Source organism: Coturnix japonica, chromosome 4 (genome assembly GCF_001577835.2).
Source record: "Coturnix japonica isolate 7356 chromosome 4, Coturnix japonica 2.1, whole genome shotgun sequence".
In the NCBI taxonomy this organism is placed as follows: Eukaryota; Metazoa; Chordata; class Aves; order Galliformes; family Phasianidae; genus Coturnix; species Coturnix japonica.
The window spans coordinates 13791065-13812308 of record NC_029519.1 but is presented as its reverse complement, the minus strand read 5'-3'; the positions used below and the strand labels follow the sequence as shown (position 1 = coordinate 13812308).

At 35.5% G+C, this 21244-nt stretch overlaps 1 long non-coding RNA gene across 1 annotated transcript in view; it reads right to left on the bottom strand.

Moving 5' to 3' along the window:
- LOC107312894 overlaps positions 1 to 21244 on the bottom strand; it is a 332012-nt gene that overhangs the window by 255864 nt on the left and 54904 nt on the right. Inside the window, exon 2 of the long non-coding RNA XR_001554685.2 lies at positions 15749 to 15818. This is a non-coding gene — a long non-coding RNA (uncharacterized LOC107312894). The remainder of the gene's footprint in view (positions 1 to 15748; positions 15819 to 21244) is intronic.

Here is a 21244-nt window from a genome sequence, read left to right as displayed (position 1 = left end):
ATCCAAATGAACTCAAGGCATCCAATACTAAAGAATAAGTCATAGGCTAACAGCACCCACTCTTCTCTCAGTCTACAGAACTTTCTGTGCAGGCTCAGCAATCCTTGACAAAATCATGAAATATACCTGGGGCTTACACAGGACTTGAGCTAAGCCCTATAACATCTGGCTCTTTGTCCCAAACCCCAGCCCCTAACTCTCAAATCCTTACTCTACATTTGAAGCAAGGCAGTGGATTTCAGCCACAAGGCATCACTCCTTGTGGACCTTGCAGGATGCAGTGATAAAACTTTTTCCCTGTAAATCAAAGCCCTAAGCCCAGAGATCCCTTCTGGTCACCTGAGCTAGTTAGGAAACACTAGTGAATTTTGGTAGCAGTTCTGATCTTAACTCTATGGTCTTTCACTGTTATCCTAGTACTTTCTCTTTTCCCATCCTAATTCCTGAGCAGCCTTTCCCCACAATGCCAAGTGACAAGGGTCTTCTTGTCTCTAATGTCAAGAAACTGTAATACCAATTTACATACACTGTGAGCACTAATGCGGAAAATCCAAACAAGAGTCCTAAGTTTTACTTAACTTTGGAGTCCTTAACTAGCCATGAATTTCCATCAGGTTTCTATTGGCATTCTCACTGGACTTCATCCTATTTCTGTCCTAATTACCTGTTCATCCCATTCAAAGGATGTTACAGGGTTTTCTTAGAACTAAGCTTTGATCTAGGGCTTGGAAAAGGTACAGCAGATCTTGATGTATTAGTTGTTCTTGCAAGGGTGCAAGACTACCATTAACAGTACAGCAACACTTTAAAAAGATACTGTTTAAAAAGTCTGAAAAATGTTTCTGTTAGAGTTTCAAATAGGTTTGAATTTACTATGGAGGACAAACATTTATTGCTGGATCCTGAAAAGCAATCCAAACTAGTATGAATGCTGTTGCAAGACAGAACATATGGTTTATGCTTAGCTTTAAGCAGACATATATCCACTAGACCTATGGCTATATCTAGAATTAAAGGTGATTTAGGAAGCAGAGGCTGAGGATCTCAATTCTCTATACTTGTAAATCTTCTGAAATTCAGGAATAAACTTACCTGCTCAAACTCTGCTTTCTCAATACCAGCCCTTATCTTACCATTAAGCATTCCTTGAACTAATTACAAACAATTTATCCTACCAGTTCTTATAATCATGAGCAATTAGTCAAATTCAGAAATAAAAGTCTGCATTCTTAAGGCAGTTCCCCATACTGCTGCTTCTATAGGGTTTAGAATTAATTTTTTTTTTTTTTTTGTGGTGTGTTTGTGCACTTATGTGCACTTGAATTTCTATAACAGACATAAGCGTATATAAAGCTGGGAATGGTCCAACTTTTAATAAAGTGACAGCATGTGTTTTTAATGGAATAATTAAAGTAATTGATACCATACAGCATTAATTTTCTAACTTGAAGTGTTTGGAGCTGAGGTAATGAGGGAATTTGAAGTTCAAATGTTCTGATAAGACATTTCTGGAGTCATCCAATGTTAAAGCTTAAGTTACTTAGGATGTTTTCAAGATGAAGCTCCTATAATGATGCAGATGGCTTTGTGCTGCTGTTAATATCCATGTAATGGGAACGGACTGCTAACCAAGAGAATAAGGTTCCTAAATGTATTATCAGATAATCAAGCATGTAATTGTAAGATATTAAAGAATAAAAATATACATTTGAGAAAGCTGGTTTGGAAGGTCTTTTCTGACAATGAAATCCCTTTTAAACTTACTCATCAAAAACCAAATGAGTGGTAAGTATATGAAGCTGCATTTGCTTGCATTTGTTTCATTCAGCTCAAAGAATAAAAAGTCACATCTGATTTTATTTATAACTGAGAAAACACTTAATAGTATATTAACTGGTGTTCTCCACGTGTCTTTTCTGAGCTCGTGATCAGGTTGGAACTATTTAACTGACTGATTTTTGGTACTGCAGTCAGTAAGTAGTAGACACATTTTCCTTCCCTTTCTTTTTAAAACAGTGATGAAAGAGGTATTTCAAAAATCAACATGCTTTTTGCACCTCAGTTCAACGCTTAACACATTTAATCTCTGTTAATTCATTTTTCAGAGAAAGGAACCAGTAGTCATTCAGTTCTGCCAAATAGCATATGCAAAGCAACTGCTTCCTGACTTACCTGTTAGTATATACCTATTTGGCTTGACAAGAATATTTCAGCTACCTGGTCTTCAGCCAGCTATTTCTATATACATCTGAATGAAAGTGATTCAGGCAGGAGTAAGGATACTCATCATTAATTATTTTTTACCATCTTAAAGTCAGTTTTCCCATCAAGTTACACAAAAATGAATCATGAATAATAGCACACTGTATATATACAAACACTCCAGAAGCATGTCAAATGCATAAAAGAGCTGCTAACATCAAGAAGCAAGCTGAAAACAAAAAAAAAAATAAAGGGCTGCTAGCTTTCAGCAATGGAACTGAATTTTCCACAAGCAGCACGTAGCAAAGAGGAAGGAAATAGGCTGACTGCAGTCAGCCTTATATGCTGCACACAGTTTCACTCATTTATTCCCATGTTTTCTTGTGCAGTGCACATTTGGGGTGGAGTGCACAGGGAGAGGAGAGCATGAATTCCTAGCTTTCTTCTCTTTCCATGCTTTGACTTCGTAAACTAACATACACTTCATATCAGCCTCCTTCATCAACACCACATTATTTCCTTCATTGTTTTTTTCTCATTAGAAAATGCTAAAATTTAAAAAAAAAAAAAAAAAGTGCATATTGATTCTTAGCTGATGCAAGCACAAATAGTTATAAATAGTAGACAATGAAGAAACTGCAAATTACTTCAACTTACACATGGACACTTCTTCTTATGAATTTTTTGAGGCAGTTTAAGAACTTTCAGTTATTATCATTACTGTCCACCTGTTGGAGTAACAACAAATCCATGCAGAAGAAAGCACATATTCCAGGACAATTGTTCTAGTTTAAAGCAGTCAGGAAGGCTGTTTAAATTCAACTGCTAGCTTTTCTCTAAGGCAGATGATAGGGATTCATCTGACACTCCATCCTAGTACTAATTAGTTGGAGAAAGTCTCAGCCTGTGGTTTCTAGTTTGTTAGTGACACAGTGACCACAGAGTCAGTACCCCTTGCCTTGCAACGGCTGGCCGTATGTTATCATCCCATGAACATGAAAAAAAAAAGTATATCAGCAAGCCTATCACCATTCTCATTCATTCAGACAAAATAAACACAAAAGGAAACACAACTATGTATTCTTAGGGATGAAAACCAGATGCAAATTCTCCCTGCATCTTTAAATCTTTCATTCCAACATTCTTTACTACCTGTCTGAACATATTACCTTTCTGCCAAGGAAACATCTCTAGCTTTGATAGGCACCATCTGAACAGACACCACTGAAAAGAAAAACATGCAGGATTTATGTCTTCTACAAGATACATCCATCCAACAGATCTGTGTGACTACTGTGGATAAGGACAGTCCTTTCTTTTGCTAAATGAGACATGAGGAGGGTCAGCTCCACAACAGGGTTTCCTTCCTGCTGGTCCAAAGTACTGAAAGTAAAAGAGCAGGTCAAACTTTACACTCAATTATGCAAATACTGTTCCCAGCTCTCATCTTTTGTATAGCAAACAGGTTGCTTGCATGCAAGAAAATGCCAGAGTGCCACTGATACTGCTTTCCTGTTCACTATAATTTTTTATGTTTACAACCTTAAGAATGAAAATAAATACTTTTTTCAAAATTAACAAATATGGATGTTGGGGTCAAAAGAATCAGCTTTTATTCACAATCTGAAAATGTCAAGATTTTCAAGAAATACATGTTTTAAACCATTAAAACAGACATCTTTCAAAATGAATGCTAAATGATTTGGGGAATCAACTTTTCACAAGCATAGGCAGTAATAGGACAAAGGGGAAATGGTTTCAAGCTGAAGGAGGGAAGGTTTAGATTGGACATCAGGGGGAAGTTCTTCACAGAGAGAGTTGTGAATGGTGCCGGGCTGTGGCAAGTATAAAGCACAACCACGGCATCAAAGCATCTTTAAGCAGCATGAATTAGGCTAAAAAGATCACTGTTCATCTGGGAAATCCCTGTGCTATGCAACAATGTGATATGCAGAAAAACCTCCAGGGATGTAAGAGGGTTTCAGAAATTGAAGATTAGAGGCCTAAATTATTTGAAAATGCAGCTCAAAATTTGCTACAAAACTGAAATACATCACATGTTTAAAATAAATACATGGTTTAAAAACAAGAGAAGATTCACAGCAAGTCATCAGATGTGCATAACTAGGAAAAAGGTTTCTCCTGTCCTGCAAATCCCTTCCAGCTTGCTTGAGCTGTTCCTGAAGTACCTGTTTCTTACTTTTGCACAGTATATTACTTCTCATTAACTAACCATACTTTTCTGAAAACCCATAAGCCTGCCTAATTAGTAAGTAATTCACAGTTCTTTTGCATCTCATCCATGGCAAAGTTTGCATTCATTACTCCCTGAAGTTTGGAATAATCAGCAAATTTGCTGCTTCATGTTGGGATGCTTAGGCCATTCGTGCAGATCAGGAATGGAGCTAACAAGTGACTTCTCTGAGAACACATTTAATTCTCTCTCCAGTTAAACCCATAGTAATTCTGTATGCTTAAGTGCTCAGAGACCACTATTTTAAAACCTAATTCTTTATCTACCTTCATACTTGCATTCTGACATTAGAAATGCATCCTGTGTGTTGAAATCTGCCATGCAGAACACAGCTTTACGTGAACCCCAGTAGTGCATGCGACACATCGTTATAATCTAAGGTCCAATTTTGCTTCCTTTACTTGCACATAGTTTCATAGGAAAGACAACTCATATTGTGAAGGAATTAAAAGGAATCTTCAAGAAATATTACTAGCTCTATAAAAACACTGTACCAGAGAGAAGGAAGTGCTGAGACTTTTCAACAAGCAAAACATTTGAGAATGAAGTACCAATACCTGTTCAAACAAAAGGTTTTTCATGTTTTTTAAACTAACCTCTCAGACTCAGAGAGGTACGTTAGACTGAATTGCAGGAAGGACAGTAAGTGATGCACGTGTAGATATGACATTTTAAAAATCCTTAGGAGTAGACTGAATGGTATAAAGTAGCCACATAGGGCAATAGCAGAAATCAAATATACTACTTCTCCCCTGCATCATAAATCTGTATTTACTCGGGGCCATTTCTCAGCTTCACCATTATTCAAGCCCTAAATTTTGTAATTTAGGGACTTGCCCTTCTGTTACTTCTGAAGCAGCGCAAAGAGACACGAATTCAGACCTTAAAGCAGGAGGCTTTGGAGATTATCCAGCTTTAAGGATTGCATGTAAATCTCTTCTTGCCTGAACATGATACTGCTTGATGTCAGCCCAACCGTGACTACCAGAGATCCTTAGGGGTAGCATGTATATATGCAACTAAGCATATACACTGCATCATTAACAAAGACAGAATAAATAGGAAAGGGAATAAGATGTCATTCTAGTACAACCACAGAAACAATTACTCCAGCCAGCACTACCAGCTCTTCTACCTATGAAGCTCTCTGAAAGCCTGCACTTCTTTAAGCTCCCATCAGGTTCAAGAGTTCAAGGGTCAGGCAGCCTTTGCTCTTTTGCTCCTCTCCAAGGTCTGGTGGCATGACTAACAGTTCTAACACAGAACTCATATGTGATGATCCAACAGTGCTTGTTTCCAAAACAAGTATGCCTTTGATTGCAACCACTTAGTTCAGGTGTCCTACAAACTTGCCTTCAGTAGGCAGCAGAATTCAATCAGACTTCTAAGTGAATTTAAAAGTTGATAATTAACACAGAATATAAACATGACAACTACGGACCATATGATTCTAAATTCTGACCATTATCAGGGTATGTTAAATAACTTGCTTCAGATGGAAGTAATAGCAGCATTTAGAGACAATCTGGTGAACCAATAGAGTTCCGGTTGCAGCAGGCACAAAACTGCGCTATTTGCAGGCACATTGGTAGACTGCAAAATTTAGCTAAAGGAACAGTTAAATGCCATATGATACTACTTTCCAATGCCATTCATACATTTTTCAGGTTGTGTCAGTATGCTTAGTTCCTTTTAATATTCTCACAACTCTTCAACCAGCTGTAGTAATGTTTCCCACTGGTTCTTCAAGCCAGCAGTTTACTGAGCAGCTGTATTTACCTTCTTTTGTTCTTTTTAATCTGCACTGATAATAGAGAAAGTGGCAAACTTTTCAATCCTTTCTTCACAATTTCAACAGTATCCCAGTTTTAAAAACATTACTGCATAATTAGTCCAGTATATACATTATGTCAGAACATACCATTTAAAACTCTGATCTTATACCTCCTTTTCCCCTACGAAACTCACATGCCCACTTATTCCTGTAACATAATAATAGTTGTCTAATGGAAGCCACCATGAAGTCAGTTCCTGCACTGCTATGCACAAAAACATCCTCAGGGCACAAGTGACTGACAAACACGTTCAAGTGGCATGAAAGGACAACATATCTTTTGTAGTGGTAACATTTTCTGTGTGGGCATTCAGTCTTAGATCTCCCGAGGAACATGAGTACCATGCTCTAGCGGTTCTCAGGCCCAGCAGATGTGCACCAATGTACATGTTTCTCATAACAAAATATACATCAAAGACAAAGCATTCAGCTTAATCAGTTTCTGTTCACTGCAGATCTTATCAAGGAAAGGATCAAAAGTCAGCTACATGGCCATCAGAACAACTCCTGCTAGGATTTGCAAAGCAGAAAGGATGCCAACAGGTGGGCTGTGCCAGAAGACAGCTATGCTCTATGCATACTCACAGTTGCTGACTTTCATCTTGCTCTATATGAGAAGCAAAACAAAACATATAAAAAAAAATAGGAAGAGTAACAGAAGCCTCTGAAATGTAGTCATATTCATAATCAAGAATTTAAATGAATGTTATTGTAAATATCAGTTGGGCTTGAGAGGTTATGCTTTAGGTTCATATTGTACACACAAGAGATTGAAAACTACTTCTCACATATGAGAAAACCAGAGTCAAGTGCTACTTTCAAAAGCTGAATGGGCAAGCACATTTACACAAAAGCTTCTGCAAGATGTTGTGAAATAAACGCATGTCTATCTAACACTGTTTCTAGCATCTCAGCTAATTTTGCTCTTGCAGAGCTCCTCAGCCTATTGCAAATTCTAGGGAGTTCTGAAAGTTCAAGACAGCTCTGAAAATTCTTATTTCAGAGGCAAAATGTGTCTTAACAGCAAAAAGACCAGATGAGCTATAACTACTCTATGTGCTGACTGTAGCAGCACCGGAGTCTGCATTTTATTGCTTTGACTGATCAAGTGCATGCAATCAATGCGAATTATTACAAAAGAGTTGGGAAATAATTTTGAAAATATGTCAAAAATGCAAAAATTTGAAAGTTAGATAAAGTTGGGATGGTTCTATTGATTTTGAAAAGGTTTGTAAATTACAAAGAAATATCATCTTGTTTTAAAGTAGATCTCAAATCTTTTTAAACAACACTAATGCGATACACAGTTCCCAATGCAGTATTTCCTTCCACGAGTAGACCCATTCTTAACCCATAGCCTGCTATATAAGCACTTGTTTTCAAAAGCAGGAATAAGGTCCTGTGTTACTATTGTTAGCCAGGTTGTCCTGTGGTAGTTCTCTTTTGAAAACCATCTAGACCAGGAACATAAGCATGTCCTCTTTAGTTACCACCCAGTATTCTTATTTTATTTCAAATACATTCGGAGGCTAGAAAGAAGATATTCTTCAAAAGCTGCATAACCACTATGATAGCTATTGCCACCAATACTTGACTGAATATCATTGGCTATCCTTAGCTGAAAAGGACGCACAAAGATCCAGTCCAAGCCCTAGCTCCATGCTATACCATTCAAAAATCAAACCTTAAATCAAATCTGTAGTAATAGAGATAAGAATAGAATAAAATTGAGACTATGTAAACAAAACAAGTATATGCAAGAGTAACCAACATACTTCTTTCTTTTTTATAAGATACAACATGGGTACTGACCTAGACTAAAGACTGTAATTCTCCATACTTTGATGATCCCACTCTGATCCATAAGAATCAGGGAGGCTCACTGCAAAGTGCTCTAAAGCTTCTAGAATTTCCCCAACCAAAAAGTTGAAGCAAGCTGAGACCCCTCAAAATGTTAATCAAGAAGTATACAAAAATGCAATACAAAAAACTCAGTCATGACTATGACAATTTAGCCTGAATAGTAAGGAAAATTCAGTTGAGCCTGCATCCATCGGTCCACATCAGATCATTCAGAAATCATACTTTGTTGTTAATTTCATTGATAACAAAGAGTTTTAAGACAATTCTTTGATCTTTTCTCAGATTGACCTAAATAAGTAGCAAGAATGCAAAAACAAACAAACAAACAAACAAACAAAAAACAATCCACACACAATCACTCTAATATATTCCAATGAAAACCCGCTTTTTTGCCTTGGGTTTACATGTTGCTGAAATACATGTTACTGAAATACATGGAAAAACACAAAAGGTACACAGTAGGACAAGCAGTGACACTCACAAATCAAATAATCAGACTACAATTTCTAGGGGTAGGACAATTGTTTCATTTGATAATATATTTTTATCATCATCTAAACAAAATAATAACTTTTAATTAATAATAATACAGTGAAATAAGATGAAGGATATTGATCCTTGCCTGGCACAGGCAAGGCATGAAATATATATGTCTGTGTTGGGCAGTTAGGATAGCAGAAAGCCTCTCGGCTTCTGCAAGTAGACTTTGGCAGAGAAAGAGAGCTCTTCTAAGCTCCCTCCCCACCACTTATAAGTGGAAAGAAAACAGAGAAATAATACTGTAAGGAATAGCTGTTATTTTCCATTTCACCTTTAATAATTCATCATCCAAGAACTGTCCTAACCTGAAGGAATTATTGAATCATCAATTTCAGCCAAACTTCAGTCTTTAAATTCCATAACTGAGAACATTAAAATGAAGTCCAGAAGTCAGTAATGTAATCCTTTGTTATCTGATGCTTATATTGGCTTACAGAATAAATTTGACCAGCTTGAAACATTTCAAATACAGTGAAACTATATAGGTAAACAAACACAGTATTTTAAAAGGAAAATATGGTGTTAACATATTATTATTTGAATATCCTAGTATACAACTCTTTTTTAGTAAACAGAGCAATTATTATTAAAGGGATTCAATCACGGTCATTAAAAACATTACAGGTAATTAAAAAAAGACCTTAATTGTAAAGACGAACTCATTTTCTCAAGAATAATATTTTTCCTGTGTTGAAACTGTGCCTTTATTTCTATTAACAAGATGTACAATAATGACTCTGGCCATTTCAAAACTTAAAAGTCTGTAATTGAACAATTATTAGTGTCATGCTGCCTAAGGGCACTATTTGTCAAGAGATTTACATGATGGGCAATTATATCCACTCAGCCTTGAAGGATAGATAATATAATCTTCTGATGGAAACAAATTACCCTTTATATTAAAAAAAAATAAAAAATAATTTTAAAAAAAAATTAGAAGTTTATCTCCTGTATTTTATTAGTTAGACCTTCCATACCAAATCTACTGAGAAGATGTTATTCTACCATAAAGCATTATTGATTTCACCAGATTACAGTGTAAAAATATAGCTGTTATTGATTCATTATGTTAATTACTCCACCAGAGAGGGGGGAAAAAAAGGAAGCACATTAATTTATGTCTTTGGCCTTTTTTGTGTTTAAACTTTTGTAACACCTATAACTAGATATAACTACTACAGAAAGAGAGGAGAAGCTTAATGAACAAATCTCTGCATGTATTTTATTAAAAACTTATTCTTTATTACGTAAATCTCTCTATAACAGATTGTCGTGTTAAAAAACAGACATCCATATCCAATCATTCTTTCTTAACAGCTTTTCACATCATTCAAAAGAAAACACCACTCACTCCCCACCCCCCAAACGTGTATCTTTATCTTCCATATATCTATAGGGATGGAAAAAACAGCAACAACCAGAAACACACCACCACGCGACACTTTTGCAGTCACCTCAAATAAGAAAGGCTATGGGTGGACTCCCACAAAATGACATATTTTGTAATGTTCAAATCCTAAAGAAGGGTTTAAAAAAAAAGAATAGATTTACTGCAATGATTTCTAAGTACAGAAGGTACTTATTTTGTGTTACCTTTTTCAACAAAGAGTGACTAAGATCAAGCAAACTGACCAGAATGAGTAGGTCATTATTTGAAGGATAAGCACTTAAGTGCAGGAGCTTCAGACCCTGGTAGGACACCAATCCAGAGCCTGAAGGATACCACAAAATAACAAAGGTGTTTAGGTAATGCTTTTTTCCTTCTCTATCTAAAGTGAAAAGTGATTAGTTCTGGAACTATTCATTAAGCCTTCACATTGTGTACTAAAACTACCACCTGTCCCTGGGTAGATGAACTGCAGACTGGCAATCTTACAATAGATTTTTAGACCAGAAAGGTCCATATGTCTCCTTAAAACATTTCCAACACAGATAATCAACTTAGAATTCACTTGGAAGGCCAAAACCCAGAAATGCAGTCTGCCACAATGAGAGCAGAATGATCTACAGCTTTGCAAACATCCTGTGCTTTACTACAGAGAAAATAAACCAGCAGAGCCATCCTTTTGTGGTAGATAGGGCAGCACTGAGCTGGTACTAACATACAGCTTATTCACTATGAGTAATCAGAAGCTGGGTGTAATTAGGAAATGAAAGGAATTATTTATTACATCAAGATTACTTCAACTGCTCAGTACTTCACAGGAAGATAAAACATGACTTGTGACTGTCCTAAGACAGTCTGAAGAGCCACTTTAGAAATAAGAAATCCTCTCCAGGAAGGCTCTGAAATCTGTCACTCATTATCTTCAGCAGCCCAAAGGAACTGAGAACCAAGGCTGTACGTTCTCTTTTTGGAAGACTTAATCCACATGTTTCATTGACACACTGCTATTATCAAAGCCTGAAATGTTCTTCGTGTATTATTATTTGCGTTAAATAAAACACAGTGGTAAACACTTCATTCTTTTCACAAATTCTGTTTCCATCAGCTCAACTATTATTGTTTTCTTCTTGTCAAGTTTCAGCAAATAGCCTGCTAAAAAGCTATCTGCAACTTAATTAAAATACACCTTATTAATGTCATGTTTATATGAAAAGTCTTTGGCAAAATAAGTAGCCTCTAGCTTTTGAAGCAATTGCAATTAAGTCTGTCAATACGCACTAGTCACAGAAATGCACGATGAAAACAAGACTAACTGAAACAATTTGACCTGTTTCAATCTCCCCTGCATAAAATAGCTTTTCACATAATATTTGATCTGGAAAACCACCCTCAGATTAATTACCAGCAACTGTCAGTTGCACAAACTGAATGTAAAACTGAAGGTCCCAGGCAGTTTTAGCTAAATTTCTTCAAACAAAAAGGGTAAAATCCTGTCTCAATACATGGTATCCTTTACTACTAATTCCAATAAAACTTTATTTTCTTTGGATTACAGAAATAATGCTAATTTAAATGCAGTATAAGCAGTGGCCATTGCATTCTCAGGTGAAAGACCCCCAGAACTCCAAGAGCTACACTTCGAAAAATCTGTTGGGGTTACAAGTTCACAACACCACCACCTAATTTCTTAATCTATCAGGAGACGGGTCAGCTACTTTTCCTGGATGCTTAACCATCATTTCTGTATGATGTTAATAGACTTATTCTTAAGGTTCCACCAGACAGCACTGCTTGTAGTACCAAAGAAGTTTCACAACCATATCTGAAGCAGAGGTCATCATGACAGGATATGTGCAGAACCAGCCTGTAAGCTCCTGGCATGGAAATTCACAATTAGTATGCAATTTAGAGGGATAAAACATTAAATCACTGGCAGAAAGGCATTTAAGTGGAACATTTCAATGCAGATTTGGTTGTTTCATTTTTATTTTTCAAATAAAAAGTGCTGCATTTACTGCTGAGTTTTTGTTATTTTGAATTCCCATGCTGATCTCAGAGGAAACACACATCAAAGCATCTACTTTTCCCTGGGATGGAAATCCCAAGGGCTAATCTGCTCCTCTGTTAATAAATGCATATCATAACAAATGGACAGGTACTAAGTGTAGATTGCTTGCTAAACTTTAGTTGAATTAATATTGTCTGTATCTCACTTACACTTCACATACCTACCAGAGACCTCTCATGCCTTGTGACCAATTACACTTATATTCACCATCACCCTTTTGTTGAGATATATGGAAAGTCATCTATATTTAAGACCTCTCTGATTTCTTGAGCAAATTAATAATTGTAGAAATTGTTTTCATATCTGCAAATCAAAAACTTGTTACTATGCAACATGTTCAGACTTAATGTAAGACTAGAAGCAGACCGCTGCACCCAGCCTCACTACACAGCCACACTAGCAAGATGCTTCTAACAATCTTCTAACAATCACGACAGTGAGCATTTAAACAGTGTTAGAAATAAGGTGCAGGATTTTCTGCTTAGTGAAATGTCTTGTGATTCCATCAGCACTCCTTTCAAATGCTCTCAGGCTCAAGTCCTCCCTACACTATAATTTCTATCAGTGCTATCTCTGGTAGACACCTGTGACAACCACAGGACTCAGGTTTCCTGATAGAATTATAGGCAGATGCAAAGTGATAATGACATTCCAGGTACCTTCTGTAAAAACCAACATGCGGAGTTCTGAGAAATTGTGAGTACAGCATGATGTGAGAAACTTGGGAAAGGCATAATCTCCTCACAGTCTGGTGCGACAGTAATAGACAAAATGATTTTGTATTTCCTGATTTATGAAAGTTCAGAAACAAGGAAAACACCCACTAAATACTACCCTGTGAAGCAAACTCACAGAAGCTCAAAGTATGTGTTTTGTCTCACTGTTTCCTTAAAGAACAAGCTTCTAGCACATTATATACAATTCCAGACCCAGTGAGTACGGTGACATTACTCTTGTTGATTTCAAAGTCACTGCATTAAATATAATTTATTAAATTTTCAAACATAATTTGATGATATGACACAATACTCAAAATTTGCAAATATAGAACAGGCTTATGGGGTTAGAAACAAATTAATTCCTCAGATACCTCCCAAAAGATTGAATCAGAGCCTTTGTAGTTCACAGTTGTGAATATTGGTCAATGCTTCTGATAATATGAATGAGAATGGCAGCACATTTTATAATTAAAGATGAGATCTCTGAAAAAGATAGGACCTTGTCTATATCTTTTAATTATGCTTCACCTTTACAATCAGTCATAGGGCCAGAACCACTTGGAAATATGGGAGCCTGTATTTGCAAGGTGTGGAAAATATATAAGTGCATGTACTATGAGAAATAAAGTAGATTAATGTAAATAAAGACCAAAAATTTAATCCTCTATTGACTGTAGAAGGTTAAGCTTAGATGTTACAATTTCAAGAAGTAAAAAGACGATTCATTTGATTTCCATTAGCCAAGTATCTGCACATATTCTTAAAATAACAGTATTTTAGCAATGACATTTTCTAGAAGTTGAGCACTGTAAAATGTATGAGTTTAATGCATTAATGTTGGATTGGCATTTTATTGTGAATAGCTAATGCATATATCTGTAATCAAATACAAAGTTTTCCATCTCTTAGGAATTCCATTTAACTAAAAGAATCATTAAAAACAACTGCCAAATTATTAATATTACATAGGTAAAGTCATCTTAAATCAGAACAAAATGAAATATTCAAGCACACAATGAAATTATTATCCAAGACCAATTTTAGTGAGCTGCCCGATTACCGCAGCACCCACAATTTTACCTTTGCTGTTCCTAAATAAGTGCTGAGAATGAAAAACTCATTTGCCTGCAAAAGATGGTATCAAGGAAAATATGACATACCCCAAACACAAGTTCAATGGTCCCTTGAAAAGAATCCTTGAAAAGAGACTTTGGATATCTCTTTTTCCCCATATTGCCTGGTTACTGATGGCGAATTGTGAAAGATAGGTTATAACTTTAAAGTTTCATTTTCACTGGTAAGAAAATGTAGAAAGGCTTTCAGAAGAAATCTAGATTTTCACTTTTATTAAATGCCCCCTTCAAACATATATTCACAGGAAGATGAATTCCAAAATGTTTCCATGCCTTGAAAAACTTATATTAAACATTTTTCACTCTGCCAGAGGAGCAATGCAGATAATATATATCTTGCAGAACATCTGAATGGCCAGACATACACCTTTGCTGAAGTATATATTTGGCTCCCACTGAGAATAATGCACTTTTTCACATTCTAAAACTGTTCACATGCCCTGATAATGTAATAGTGCAACAAATACTTTTTATGGAATAAAATATAATCTTAATATTTCCTAAAAATAAGACAGCAAAATTACTATTTCATACTAAGGAATGTCCTTACTGAAGCAACATTTGAGATGAGAAAACTTCCTCCTGGCTCTGAGCTACCAGTCTATGTTTGTGACTGTGTTCAAAAGCAATCAAGTCCTGAAGTCCATTCTAACAGGGAACTATGAAATTACACTAAAAACTTCACTGAAGTGCTGGTCTCATAAACAAACAAACAAAACAACTAATTAAGAACACTTTAAGTGCATAGAACCTAGACACAGGCACATAAGTTACAGACTGTTAACACCATATATATTGTTGATTTTTTTTGTCACTATCAGTGATAGTGTCACTGTAACAACAAGCATCAGGTAGAAAAATCTCTTGCAGTAATGAACACGTTGAAAAGAAAGGAAAAGCTGGAGTAAGACATTTTATCTATCTATCTATATATTTATAGATATATATTTCTATAATATTTCTATATTTCTATAGAAATTTCTATATTTCTATTGATATATATATTTCTATATATCTCCCCATATAAACCATTTATATCTATAAATCCTCAAACCTCTTCACACACATATAGAATGGTCATGGTCACATCGCTGTGTGATCTCTTGGGTAGTTAGAGTGCCAATGTCACAAAAATACCAGTGAAAAAATATCACTGTTCTCAGAATTATTCTTATCATTCAGAAGGTGCAAGAAGGGTTTTAGTTTGTCCAACATTTATGTGAGAAAGCATAGAATGACTAAGTTTTATAAGAACTGCAAGAAATACATAATTGGCTTATGCATTGATCTAACTCCACTATTGTTTATACCTTCAGATTCAAAACAAATCTATCAACAAGCTTTCAAGTATCTTGAATAAACTCAATTTATTCTTCATCTCAAGGGAAGAATTTGCTTTGAGTTCTTCACTACTTTATACATCGCTTGACAATTTTATCTGTCCTACACAAGTTGAATGCATTCTCATATTTCCAGAAGCATTGTACATCTCTTATTCTCAGTATGCAATTTACCAGAACTAGGACAGAATGGGATCAAACACTCCATGGGATGGAAAACACTTAATTAGAGTATTTGGAATAATATGGTATTCATTGGATTAAAAAGAACCCTGAAATTTAATTCTTTCTTATAAGTGAAGGAAATCAGACAGCGTTTGTATGGTGTTCACTGAGATATACTTAAAAGCTTTCAAAAGCAATGTTCCTGAAATCCTTGAGGTTCAAAAAAAAAAAAAGGATACTCACGTTCTGGTGACTGACAAGAAATGAGAGTCACTCTGTTCACAAAGAGAGGCTTCTGGCTAGAGGCAGCAGGCTGCAAGAGAAGAAAACTGCTCTTTTAAGATGTTCCACTGGACAGTGTTAACTACTGAAAACTTTTTCAAACTTCGAAGGTGGTTAGTCAACAAAAGGACAGAGCTGTGTCAGTATTCCGAACATTCTAGACCACATACTATATAAATGATATATGTTTTCATAATTCAGGATAAGCAGGACTAAATCTGGATTGTTTTTCCTATTTAACTCTGCTGTGACTGACCTTCTGATTAAATTTGCTGCAGTAAATTTCCCATTAATATTAAATGATACCCAAAATACTAACTCTGAACTCCAGAGTTAGATTTCCACGGGCTCTTGATGACTTCTGTTCTCCAGTTATTTACTTACCCTACTAAAACAAGAGACACACAAGCCAATATCGTAACCAGCCTACCAATTTCAAAACTGGCTGAATTTTAATTACATGAAGCATCACATTACTCAAATGATATAGACAAAAACCCCTATTTTTCTTTCTCATTGTTAGTCCTGCCTCATCATTATTCCTGCCTATCTAATCTATTGACTATTAACATCATTTCCCTGTCTCAAAAAAAATGTCTTTTCATCTGAGTTAAAAACTGATTTTTGAGAAGCAGAAGTTATAATGCCCAGTTTTCAAATCTCCACATGAAGTTTCTGATGCTTATTAAGAATAAAACTATTACAAAGAAAACTAATTTACTTTCAGGTTAATAAGTGAGAGTCCTTCCCCTCCACAAGGAAACCTGTTTTTGGACACTGTTATTTCTAAACCTCAGTCAAATATTGACAAATGGGCAAACAAAGAGATACAGAAATGAACGTAACTGAAAAGTGATGAAGTCTGTAAATCTTATTCTTTCTTTCAAAGCAGGAAAAAAAAGCGTACATCGTCAGTAAGATAACTCTGAAGAGAAAAATATTATTCAATATTCTCAAGACCCTCCCACATATACTCTATTAACAAATAAACACATACATATACATGATAATAAAGGGACACCATGATGCTGCTTCAGAAGAAAGTAATAATACTGCAGTCATTATTCCCTGAGCCATTTTATCCCACAGAACTTAGTAGATATATGAAAGTGTATTGAGAGAGAGTGTCAACAAAACGCTTATGCATATACGTGGAGAAATAAGGATAGCTAAAGAATTGCTTTCAAGAGTGCTGGGAAGCCTTTCCACGGGCTCCCCAGCAGGAGGGCGATTGTAGTGGAACGTCCCCATTTTGTACACACTATAGCTTATCACTAGCCCATTCTGCACACAAACCAATAAGGCAGTTTCTGTACTACATGAGAAACTTATAGCATTTTAATATATATTTTGATGACACATGCAAATTGAAAGCTAAAGTTTGCCCGAAGTCAGTAGGCTGACTTTCACAAACAGTGTGGCATACAAAGCACATGCAGAAGTGCAAGCAAATAAACAACAACATGTTGAATTGCCTTAAGAATAGCCATTGGGTAATTTTATTTTAGAGAAATAAAAGGTTAAGCCTCTGATACCCATGAGACATCTACCCTGGTCACTGACAAGAAACATGAATCAAAGAATAGCTTAGCTTGACAAAAAAAATGGGTCACAAGTAGGGAGGAAAAAAAATATCAAAAGAAAGAGCTCATACAACATCCAATCAGCAGCACCTCACACCCTAATGCCTTCCAAAAAAGTAATGAATGTAAGTACGGGATGCTGCATACTTATTTCAGAAAAACTCTTGGCTCAATACTGATACATTAAAGTGATATTTTTGAAATTATTTATGATTTCTTTTAAAGGAATAAGCTACACCTTAGTAGTAGTATGTGAAGAACTCCATGTCTATATTTCCTGTACCAGGTAATCATCCTAGGACACACCCTTTAAGAAAATGCCCACAAGCCAAGTAGCTCAGTCAAAATTATCATTGTGTTTAGGTTTTGAATAAGAAAATAATTTCATAAAAACCTAAAATCAATTGATTTTCTCCTTTTAGGAATCAGGAAAAGAATGTGTTTTTATAGCAGACCTTAGGCACTGAATCATGATTAGAGAATCAAGCAAGCATCAAAACATTCACAGTACCACAAGCTATTTTCTTCTCTGCTTCTGATTCCTGGACAGTTATTACTTTTGACAAAGAATTATAGAGAAATATTCCTCTAGGTATTTGAAAATAATGAGACATTCATTATTAACAGAATGTTTTACCTTGGTAAGAGTGTTGTGTCAGAAAGTACTTTTCAGGGAGCTTAAGGGAAAAGAGAGAGAGGCAGACTGCTGGACACTATGTATGTCATGACAGAGATTTAAAAGATCATCCAGCTCTGTTTTTTTAGACTCATTTATTTCAACTTTCTATTTAATTTATTTAATTATTTTGTGGCTGCCAAACATTTTCTCATTTTACAAAATGATTTACAAAAACAACTGCCCAAAAAGCTTGCTCTGATACTGACCAATAAGATTGTTCCTTCACAGGTGAATACAAACACTTATGCACACTACTCTATTTTTTTCTATTTTGTAGCATATTGCAGGTCATAATTTAATTGAAATATTAAAGATTGTATCAAATTATTTTTAATCTTATTTTCATATCTAATCTGCCTAAGGCCACAAGAACTTAAAAATATATAGATTTAAGTATTTATTAATACATTTTTGCCCTTACTATCAAGGCCTAGTTGTAAGAACACTTACTACTCCATCTGACTGATGCAGGATGCTTCCACACACCTGTTTCCAAAATAATACTAAGTTCAGTCGATTCACTGAATATGCAACAATGGAGGCATGAGCCAGAGCCAACTAACCTGAGAAAGCATCAGGTTCTTTTACAAGAAGAAATTGTAGCCTGATACATAACATCTCACAATTTGACAGTAAATTTTCTTCACACTAAGTGTAGGCATTGGATCACTTATATGACTAATATTAAAAAATGAAATCACTTGCAATTGGGGTGAATGTATTAGAGCCTCATTCCAAATAGATTAATGGAGTGGTCCTCTGAAAGTTAGTTAATAACACTGTCAAGAAATTGCACTTTGAATCCAAAGTATTGTTTTCCAGCTATTGACAGTAAACAGTTTAAGAAAACAGTTTTTATCTTTAAATTGAGATTTTTTGGGTATAAAAAACCCCATTAAAATCAAATGCCTTATGTTTTTCACAGCTTTTATAAGGTGGTCTTGTTCTTTAATCTGGAAAATGTTCACATTCATCACATGACAGACGCATTCTACCCTGTTCCTAATAGAAAAAGGAGTTGAATTTAACTCACATAATTTCAAATCAATATACTTTTCCACAGGATACAATGTCGGGATGGGTTTTCCCTAACTATTGCTTCTGTAATACTAGAGGCTCCTCAAATCAGGAGCTCCATATCCTAATATACCTCAATATCAGCTTCATATCAGAACAGTTGTTGCAAAAAAAAACAAAAAACAACAACAACAAACTATATACACACACATATAGAGTATTTCAAGTAAAGCCACTTGCAGATGCACAAGGCTGTCAGATGTCTCATCATAATGAACACAATTATGTTCCTTTTTCCATCAATTTGTGATAGAAAATTTGAGTATCACAAATAAGAAATCCTCAGTTCATAGGACATTATTTACAGATATGCAGATTTATGCAGTAATATCATAAAACTAAAACATGTATTTTACCCTTGAAATATGTTTTGCTTCCGGTTTTAGAAAGAAGCTAAACAGCTGTTTCATCCAATACTAGATTATATTAAAGCACAGGATCATTTAATATGTACAGTAATGTTTATGATTGAGCACCCCTCTACCTAATAAAGGAAGAAGAAGCACAAGATAATACTAAAAAATACAAAGTAGTATTATATGTAGTGTGTATATCTATGTGTGTTACAGGGAGGTACAAGGGAGTAAGCCTTGGAAGTCACTACAGGTAGGTGGCCTAAAAATACAGTCCAACTTTTTTTTTTTTTTTAATAGATGGAGACAATATTTTTATTAGACCAACAGGACTGAAAAAAGCAGATGATTTTTGGCATGCAAGTAGACGCTAAAATCTAAAACAAAAGAGAAAATTAAAAAGCGAAATGTAATTAAGACGTTGAGATCAATTACTCTGAATTTCATTAAGTATGTATTAAACTATCCAGGAAAAAAAGGAATGTGTGCCTGGGGAGTCAGAGTCTCATCAGGGAGGAGAGGTAAGAGGTCATTGCCTTCCAGGAGATAAAGCTAGGTATAATTTATACCTTTTGGACAAACGTGACCTTAATAGTAGGTGGGAGTGGGAAGGGGAGTTGAACTTGCAGGTAATGGACCAGTAAAACAGAATTTCCATCGAGTCCATAGTTTTTGGTATCTACCAAGTTACAAATCCAAATTTCCAGACTTTCAGAAGTATTTTGTAGGTCATTCCCTAGTTAAGATAGAGCCATTTCTTCCAACCTGAATTTTGCTTTGAAGTTTACTGCTTCTGTTCCAGACTTGAAGAACTACTTACATGCCCAAGAGCTTATCTGCTTTTTATTTTTTTCCCCAGCTATACTTAGTTTAATTAAAGACATTACCTCACCTGTAAATCTGCTCTTAATTAACAGCTTCGTGGACTTGCTGATGGCAATTTCAAGAGTGGATCATTCCACTGCTATCAAACCAACAGGGAATTAAACTAAACCTGCTGACACATCACTTCTTCATTTAAAAGATGCTGTAACACCTCTCCCTTTCTAGAAAGACTAAGACAGAAAATTCTGCCCTACAAGAACTATGAGGTCAAAGACATCAGCACTCTTATATTGTAGAGGCTGCAGAACAAAGAGCATTGTCATTGAAAAATCGCTAAGTTTCTCTGACTTGCGGGTGCCACAAACAAAGAAGAGATGAGACAGAAGAAATAACATCTGAAAAGAAATAAAGTGAAGCTGGTTTCACCCAGAATAATTTGGTGTTAGAAGAATTGAACAGGACATAAAATAGTAATGTTGGTAGAGACAAAGTGAGAGTAAATGTTGAGTTGATTGGTATACTGTCGAAGTGGGCAGATCTCCATAGTCAGCATGTACATATTCCCTACAGAATATACACTGAGACAAAGACTTTTTTTTTCCTCTCTTGGGATTTGAAGACCTCAATTGAAGTTTGTATCTCCACTTTAAAGTCGAAGCCAGAAGACTCAAAGGGCAAACTAAGAAGGTGGGACATCACAAATGATGCAAGAAACAAGTTAATTGTTGTAGCACTGCATGCTTAAAGACTTATGTAGAATGTAAAACAATGAAGACAGGCTACAGAGCTCACCTAAACGACTCCACCATGAAAATGAACTTTTTCCACTCACTCTCCAAAGATAAGTAAGTATAGTATTAGGGAACGGCACTTCCAAAATTTTAAATGAGATTTCCTCCAGATGCTCTCAAACTTTCCATTCTCACATAGCACTAATTTT